This window comes from Triticum aestivum, chromosome 5A (assembly GCF_018294505.1).
Source record: "Triticum aestivum cultivar Chinese Spring chromosome 5A, IWGSC CS RefSeq v2.1, whole genome shotgun sequence".
Classification (NCBI taxonomy): domain Eukaryota; kingdom Viridiplantae; phylum Streptophyta; class Magnoliopsida; order Poales; family Poaceae; genus Triticum; species Triticum aestivum.
The window spans coordinates 38,819,233-38,829,206 of NC_057806.1; positions in this window are offsets into that span (position 1 = coordinate 38,819,233).

Sequence of the window (9,974 nt, forward strand, 5' to 3'; positions counted from 1 at the left end):
ATCCATGCTAGAATTGTATTGATAGGAAACTCAGATACATGTGTGGATACATAAACAACACCATGTCCCTAGTAAGCCTCTAGTTGACTAGCTCATTCATCAATAGATGGTTACGGTTTCCTGACCATGGACATTGGATGTCGTTGATAACGGGATCACATCATTAGGAGAATGATGTGATGGACAAGACCCAATCCTAAGCCTAGCACAAGATCGTGTAGTTCGTATGCTAAAGCTTTTCTAATGTCAAGTATCATTTCCTTAGACCATGAGATTATGCAACTCCCAGATACCGTAGGAGTGCTTTGGGTGTGCCAAACGTCACAACGTAACTGGGTGGCTATAAAGGTGCACTACGGGTATCTCCGAAAGTGTCTGTTGGGTTGGCACGAATCGGGACTCGGATTTGTCACTCCGTGTAACGGAGAGGTATCTCTGGGCCCACTCGGTAGGACATCATCATAATGTGCACAATGTGACCAAGGAGTTGATCACGGGATGATGTGTTACGGAACGAGTAAATAGACTTGTCAGTAATGAGATTGAACAAGGTATCGGGATACCGACGATCGAATCTTGGGCAAGTACTATACCGCTAGACAAAGGGAATTGTATACGGGATTGATTGAATCCTTGACATCGTGGTTCATCCGATGAGATCATCGTGGAGCATGTGGAAACCAACATGGGTATCCAGATCCCGCTGTTGGTTATTGACCGGAGAGTTGTCTCGGCCATGTCTGCATGACTCCCGAGCCCATAGGGTCTACATACTTAAGGTTCCATGACGCTAGGGTTATAGGGAAAGTATGTACGCGGTTACCGAATGTTGTTCGGAGTCCCGGATGAGATCCCGGACGTCACGAGGAGTTCCGGAATGGTCCAAAGGTAAAGATTTATTTATGGGAAGTCCCGTTTTGGTCACCGGAAAGGTTTCGGGTGCTATCGATAACGTACCGGGACCACCGGGAGGGTCCCAGGGGGTCCACCAGTTGGGCCACCAGCCCCGGAGGCCTACATGGGCCAATAGTGGGAAGGGACCAGCCCCTAGGTGGGCTGGGGCGCCTCCCACCAAGGCCCAAGGCGCCTCCAAGAGGGGAAGGGGGCAAACCCTAGGGCAGATGGGCCCTAAGGCCCACCACAGGTGCGCCTTCCCCTCTTCACCTTGTGGCCGCCACCCTATATGGGATCTGGGGCTGCCGCACCCCTTGGGGTGGGAACCCTAGAGGGGGCGCAGCCCCTCCCCTCCCCCTATATATATACTTGAGGTATGGGGGCTGCCCAACACACGATTTGATCTCTCTTTTGGCGCAGCCCTACCTCTCTCCCTCCTCGTCTCTCGTAGTGCTTGGCGAAGCCCTGCTGGAGTTCCGCGCTCCTCCACCACCACCACACCGTCGTGCTGCTGCTGGACGGAGTCTTCCCAACCTCTCCTTCTCCCATTGATGGATCAAGGCGTGGGAGACGTCACCGGGCTGCACGTGTGTTGAACGCGGAGGCGCCGTGGTTCGGTGCTTAGATCGGAATCAACCGCGATATGAATCGCTGCAAGTACGACTCCTTCATCCACGTTCTTGCAACGCTTCCGCTTAGCGATATACAAGGGTATGTAGATGCACTCTCCTTCCCCTCGTTGCTAGATTACTCCATAGATTGATCTTGGTGATGCGTAGAAAATTTTAAATTTCTGCTACGATCCCCAACAGTGGCATCATGAGCTAGGTCTATGCGTAGTTTCTATGCACGAGTAGAACACAAAGCAGTTGTGGGTGTCGATATTGTCAATTTACTTGCTGTTACTAGTCTTATCTTGATTCGGCGGCATCGTGGGATGAAGCGGCCCAGACCGACCTTACATGTACGCTTACGTGAGACTGGTTCCACCGACTGACATGCACTAGTTGCATAAGGTGGCTAGCGGGTGTCTGTCTCTCCCACTTTAGTCGGATCGGATTCGATGAAAAGGGTCCTTATGAAGGGTAAATAGAAATTGGCATATCACGTTGTGGTTTTGGCGTAGGTAAGAAACGTTCTTGCTAGAAACCTATAGCAGCCACGTAAAAACTTGCAACAACAATTAGAGGACGTCTAACTTGTTTTTGCAGCATGTGTCGTGTGATGTGATATGGCCAAAAGGATATGATGAATGATATATGTGATGTATGAGATTGATCATGTTCTTGTAATAGGAATCACGACTTGCATGTCGATGAGTATGACAACCGGCAGGAGCCATAGGAGTTGTCTTAATTTATTTATGACCCGCGTGTCAACATAAATGTCATGTAATTACTTTACTTTATTGCTAAAGCGTTAGCCATAGTAGTAGAAGTAATAGATGACGAGACAACTTCAAGAAGACACGATGATGGAGATCATGGTGTCATGTCGGTGACAACGATGATCATGGAGCCTCGAAGATGGAGATCAAAAGGAGCAAATGATATTGGCCATATCATGTCACTATTTGATTGCATGTAATGTTTATCATGTTTTACATCTTATTTGCTTAGAACGACGGCAGCTTAAATAAGATGATCCCTCGTAATAATTTCAAGAAAGTGTTCCCCCTAACTGTGCACCGTTGCGAAGGTTCGTTGTTTCGAAGCACCACGTGATGATCGGGTGTGATAGATTCTAACGTTCGAATACAATGGGTGTAAGCCAGATTTACACACGCAATACACTTAGGTTGACTTGACGAGCCTAGCATGTACAGACATGGCCTCGGAACACGAAAGATCGAAAGGTCGAGCATGAGTCGTATAGAAGATACGATCAACATGAAGATGTTCACCGATGTTGACTAGTCCGTCTCACATGATGATCGGACACGACCTAGTTGACTCGGATCATGTTTCACTTAGATGACTAGAGGGATGTCTATCTGAGTGGGAGTTCATTAAATATTTTGATTAGATGAACTTAATTATCATGAACATAGTCTAAATTGTATTTGCAAATATGTTGTAGATAAATAGCTCACGTTGTAGCTCCCTGTTTCAATATGTTCCTAGAGAAAGACCAAGTTGAAAGATATTGTAAGCAATGATGCGGACTGGGTCCATAGTCCGAGGAGTGTCCTCACTGCTACACGGAAGGCTTACGTCTTTGATGCACCGCTCGATGTGCAAACCCCTACAACTCGTCTATGGATGTTGTGAACACCTGACAGACACATCCTGATGACTACTTGATAGTTTAGTGCACCATACTTTACGGCTTAGAATCGGGATCCCAATGATGTTTTGAACGCCATAAGACGCATGAGATGTTCCAAGAGCTGAAATTGGGATTTCAGGCTCATGCCCGTGTTGAGAGGTATGAGACCTCTGACAAGTTCTTTTGCCAACAAGATGGAGGAGAATAGCTCAGCTAGTGAGCATGTGCTCAGAATGTCTGGGTGCTACAATCACGTAAATCAAGTGGGAGTTAAACTACCAGATAAGACAGTGATTGATAGAGTTCTCTAGCCACTATCACTAAGCTACTAGATCTTCGTGATGAACTATGACATGCAAGGGATGGAGTTGATCCCGGAGCTGTTCGCGGAACTTAAGACCGCAAAAGGTAGAAATTAAGAAGGAGCATCAAGTGTTGATGGTTTAACAAGACCACTGGTTTCAAGAAGGGCAAGGGCTAGAAGGGAAACTTCATGGATGGCAAACCAGTTGCCGCTCCAGTGAAGGAACCCAAGGTTGAACCCAAACCCGAGACTAAGTGCTTCTATTGTAAGGGGAACGGTCACTGGTAGCGGAATTACCCCAAATGCATGGTAGATAAGAAGGCTGGCAACTTCAACAAAGTATATACGTATTATTGATGTGTACCTCACTTGTACTCCTGGTAGCACCTGGGTATTGGATACTGGTTCAGTTGCTATTATTGGTGACTTGCAGCAAAAGCTACGGACTAAACGGAGACTGGCTAAGGGCGAGGTGACGATGTGTGTTGGTAGTGTTTCCGAAGTTGATGAGATCACCATCGCACGCTCCATCTGCCTTCGGGATTAGTATTGAACCTAGATAAATGTTATCAGGTGTCTACGTTGAGCATGAATATGATTAGATCATGTTCATTGCAATACGGTTATTCATTTAAGTTAGAGAATAATGGTTATTCTGTTTACATGAATAATACCTTTCATGGTCATGCACCCTATGTGAATGGTTCATTGAATCTCGGTCGTGGTAATACGCATGTTCACGCCAAAAGATGTAGAGTTAATAATGATAGTACCACTTTCTTGTGGCACTGCCGCTTAGGTCATATTGGTGTAAGATGCATGAAGAAACTCCATGTCGATGGATGTTTGGAGTCACTTGATTTTGAATCGCTTGACACAATGCCATGCCTCATGGGTAGGATGACTAAGACCCCGTTTTCAGGTACAATGAAACGAGCAAGTGACTTGTTGGAAATCATATATGTTGATGCGTGTGATCCAATGAGAATTGAAGCGTGTGGTGGATATCGCTATTTTCTCATCTTCACTGACGATTTGAGTAGACTTAGGTATATTTACTTAATGAAGCACAAGTCTGAAACATTTGAAAAGTTCAAGCGGTTTCAGAGTGAAGTTAAGAACCATCATAACAAGAAGATCAAATTCCTACGATCTGATCAATGAGAATTTCTGAGTTATGAGTTTGGCAATCACTTAAGACATTGTGGAATTGTTTCACAGTTGAAGCCACCTGGAACACCACAGGGTAATGGTCTGTCTGGACGTCGTAATCGAACCTTATGAGATATGGTGCGATCTATGATGTCTCTTACCGATCTACCATTTTCATTTTGAGGATATGCGTTAGGGACAGCTGCATTCACTTTAGATAGGACACAATCTAAGTCCGTTGAGTCGACGTCGTATGAATATGGTTTGGCAAGAAACAAAAATTGTCGTTTCTTAATGTTTGGGGCTTCGATGCTTAAGGCTTCAGCCGGAGAAGCTCGAACCCAAAAGCGGACAAACACATCTTCATAGGATACCCAAAGGTGACAGTTGGGTATACCTTCTATCTCAGATCCGAGGGAAAATTATTTGTCGCTAAGAACGGGTCCTTTCTCGAGAAGGAGTTTCTCTCAAAAGAATTGAGTGGGAGGAAGATAGAACTTGATGAGGTTGTTGAACCTCTACTTCAACCAGAAAGTGGTGCAACACAGAAAGATGTTTTCTGTGGCACCTACGTCTGTTGAATAGGAAGTTAATGATAGTGATCATGAAGCTTCAGATCAAGTTGCTATCGAACCTCATAGGTCGACAAGGATATGTACTACTCCTGAGTGGTACGGTAATCCTGTCTTAGATATCATGTTGTTAGACAACAATGAACCTACGAGCTATGGAGAAGCGATGGTGGGCCCGTATTTCGACAAATGGTTAGAAGCCATGAAATCCGAGATAGGGTCCATGTATCAGAACAAAGTATGGACTTTGGTGGACTTGCCCAATGATCGGCAAGTCATTGAGATAAATGGACCTTTAAGAAGAAGACGGACGTGGGTGGTAATGTTACCGTCTATGAAGCTCGACTTGTGGGAAAGAGTCTTTTCACAAGTTCAAGGAGTTGACTATGATGAGAATTTCTCACCTGTAGCGATGCTTAAGTCCGTCGGAATCATGTTAGCATTAGCTGTATTTTTCGATTATGAAATCTAACAGATGGATGTCAAAGCAAGTTTTCTTACCAGTTTTCGTAAGAAAAGGTTGTATGTGATACAATAAAAGGTTTTGTCGATCCTAAGGATGCTAAAAGGTATGCTGGCTCCAGCAATCCTTCTATGGACTAGAGCAAGCATCTCGGAGTCGGAATATATGCTTTGATGGAGTGATCAAAGCTTTTAGGTTTATACAATGTTTGCTAGAAACTTGTATTTACAAGAAAGTGAGCGGGAGCACTACAACATTTCTGATAAGTATATGTGGATGACACATTGATGATTCGAAATAATGTAGAATTTCTGGAAAGCATAAACGGGTGTTTGAAGAGTGTTTTTCAAAGGAAGACCTGGATAAAGCTGCTTACATATTGGGCATCAAGATCTATAGAGATAGATCAAGACGCCTGATGATACTTTCAAAGAACACACACCTTGACATGTTTTTGAAGGAGTTCAAAATAGATCAGTCAAAGAAGGGGTTCTTACCTGAGTTGTAAGGTGTGAAGTTGAGTAAGACTCAAAGATTGACCACGGCAGAAGAAAGAGGAAGGACGAAGGTTGTCCCCTATGCTTTTGTCATAGGCTCTATACGATATGCCATGCTGAGTACCGCACCTGATGTGTGCCTTGCCACATGTCTGGCAAGAGGGTACAAAGGTGATCTAGGAGTAGATCACCAGATAGAGGTCAAAATTATCCTTAGAGGAATAAGGAAATGTTTCTCGGTTATGGAGGTGATAAAGAGTTCGACGTAAAGAGTTACGTTGATGCAAGCTTAACACCTATCCGGATAGCTCTGAGTAGAGATACCGGATACGTATAATGGAGCAAAAATTTGGAATAGCTCCAAGTGGAATGTGGTAGCGGCATCTACGATATGACATAAAGTTTTGCAAAATACATAGGGATCTGAATATTGCAGACCTATTGACTACAACCTCTCTCACAAGCATAACATGATCAAACCCAGAACTCATTGAGTGTTAATCACATAGTGATGTGAACTAGATTATTGAGTCTAGTAAACTCTTTGGATGTTGGTCACATGGCGATGTGACCAGTGAGTGTTAATCACATGGCGATGTGAACTAGATTATTGACTCTAGTGCAAGTGGGAGACTGTTGGAAATATGCCCTAGAGGCAATAACAAATTGGTTATTATTATATTTCCTTGTTCATGATAATCGTTTATTATCCATGCTAGAATTGTATTGATAGGAAACTCAGATACATGTGTGGATACATAGACAACACCATGTCCCTAGTAAGCCTCTAGTTGACTAGCTCGTTGATCAATAGATGGTTACGGTTTCCTGACCATGGACATTGGATGTCGTTGATAACGGGATCACATCATTAGGAGAATGATGTGATGGACAAGACCCAATCCTAAGCCTAGCACAAGATCGTGTAGTTCGTATGCTAAAGCTTTTCTAATGTCAAGTATCATTTCCTTAGACCATGAGATTGTGCAACTTCCGAATACCGTAGGAGTGCTTTGGGTGTGCCAAACGTCACAACGTAACTGGGTGGCTATAAAGGTGCACTACGGGTATCTCCGAAAGTGTCTGTTGGGTTGGCACGAATCGAGACTGGGATTTGTCACTCCGTGTAACGGAGAGGTATCTCTGGGCCCACTCGGTAGGACATCATCATAATGTGCACAACGTGACCAAGGAGTTGATCACGGGATGATGTGTTACGGAACGAGTAAAGAGACTTTCCGGTAACGAGATTGAACAAGGTATCGGGATACCAACGATCGAATCTCGGGCAAGTACTATACCGCTAGACAAAGGGAATTGTATACGGGATTGATTGAATCCTTGACATCGTGGTTCATTCGATGAGATCATCGGTGAGCATGTGGGAACCAACATGGTTATCCAGATCCCGCTGTTGGTTATTGACCGGAGAGTTGTCTCGGCCATGTCTACATGACTCCCGAGCCCGTAGGGTCTACACACTTAAGGTTCGATGACGCTAGGGTTATAGGGAAAGTATGTACGCGGTTACCGAATGTTGTTCGGAGTCCCGGATGAGATCCCGGACGTCACGAGGAGTTCCGGAATGGTCCGGAGGTAAAGATTTATATATGGGAAGTCCCGTTTTGGTCACCGGAAAGGTTTCGGGTGCTATCGGTAACGTACCGGGACCACCGGGAGGGTCCCGGGGGTCCACCAGGTGGGCCACCAGCCCCGGAGGCCTACATGGGCCAATAGTGGGAAGGGACCAGCCCCTAGGTGGGCTGGGGCGCCTCCCACCAAGGCCCAAGGCACCTCCATGAGGGGAAGGGGCAAACCCTAGGGCAGATGGGCCCTAAGGCCCACCACAGGTGCGCCTTCCCCTATCCCCCTTGTGGCCGCCACCCTAGATGGGATCTGGGGCTGCCGCACCCCTTGGGGTGGGAACCCTAGAGGGGGCGCAGCCCCTCCCCTCCCCCTATATATATACTTGAGGTATGGGGGCTGCCCAACACACGATTTGATCTCTCTTTTGGCGCAACCCTACCTCTCTCCCTCCTCGTCTCTCGTAGTGCTTGGCGAAGCCCTGCTGGAGTTCCGCGCTCCTCCACCACCACCACGCCGTCGTGCTGCTGCTGGACGGAGTCTTCCCAACCTCTCCTTCTCCCCTTGCTGGATCAAGGCGTGGGAGACGTCACCGGGTTGCACGTGTGTTGAACGCGGAGGCGCCGTGGTTCGGCGCTTAGATCAGAATCAACCGCGATCTGAATCACTGCGAGTACGACTCCTTCATCCGTGTTCTTGCAACGCTTCCGCTTAGCGATCTACAAGGGTATGTAGATGCACTCTCCTTCCCCTTGTTGCTAGATTACTCCATAGATTGATCTTGGTGATGCGTAGAAAATTTTAAATTTCTGCTACGATCCCCAACACTAGATTACTCCGTCGTATCTACTTTTCCAAACACTTGTGCCCTTGTTTTGGACTCTAACTTGTATGATTTGAATGGAACTTACCCGGACTGACGCTGTTTTCAGCAGAATTGCTATGGTGTTATTTATGTGCAGAAACAAAAGTTCTCAGAATGACCTAAAACTTCACGGAACATCTATTCAGAAATAATAAAAAATCCTTGCAGAAGATGAAGACCAGGGGGCCCACCACCTGTCCACGAGGATGGGGAGCGCGCCTGCCCCCCTAGGGCACGCCCCCTACGTCATGGGCCCCCTGAAGTTCCTCCGACCTCAACTCCAACTCTATATATTTGGTTTCAGGGAGAAAAAAAATTAGAGAGAAGGATTCATCGCGTTTTACGATACAGAGCCGCCGCCAAGCCCTAAAACCTCTCGGGAGGGCTGATCTGGAGTCCGTTCGGGGCTCTGGAGAGGGGAATCCGTCGCCATCGTCATCATCAACCATCCTCCATCACCAATTTCATGATGCTCACCGCCGTGCGTGAGTAATTCCATCGTAGGCTTGCTAGACGGTGATGGGTTGGATGAGATTTATCATGTAATCGAGTTAGTTTTGTTAGGGTTTGATCCCTAGTATCCACTATGTTCTGAGATTGATGTTGCTATGACTTTGCTATGCTTAATGCTTGTCACTAGGGCCCGAGTGCCATGATTTCAGATCTGAACCTATTATGTTTTCATCAATATATGAGAGTTCTTGATCCTATCTTGCAAGTCTATAGTCACCTATTATGTGTTATGATCCATTAACCCCGAAGTGACAATAATTGGGACAGTTACCGGTGATGACCATAGTTTGAGGAGTTCATGTATTCACTATGTGCTAATGCTTTGTTCCGGTACTCTATTAAAAGGAGGCCTTAATATCCCCTTAGTTTCCATTAGGACCCCGCTGCCATGGGAGGGTAGGACAAAATATGTCATGCAAGTTCTTTTCCGTAAGCACGTATGACTATATTCGGAATACATGCCTATATTACATTGATGAATTGGAGCTAGTTCTGTGTCACCCTAGGTTATGACTGTTACATGATGAACCGCATCCGGCATAATTCTCCATCACCGATCCATTGCGTTCGAGGTTTCCATATATTGTTCTTCGCTTATTTACTTTTCCGTTGCTATTGCTATCATCATTACAAAATACCAAAAACACTACTTTTACTACTGTTACCTTTTGCTACCGTTACCACTACTATCATATTACTTTGCTACTAAATACTTTGCTGCAGATATTAAGTTTCCAGGTGTGGTTGAATTGACAACTCAGTTGCTAATACTTGAGAATATTCTTTGGCTCCCCTTGTGTCGAATCAATAAATTTGGTTTGAATACTCTACCCTCGAAAACAGTTGCGATCCCCTATACTTG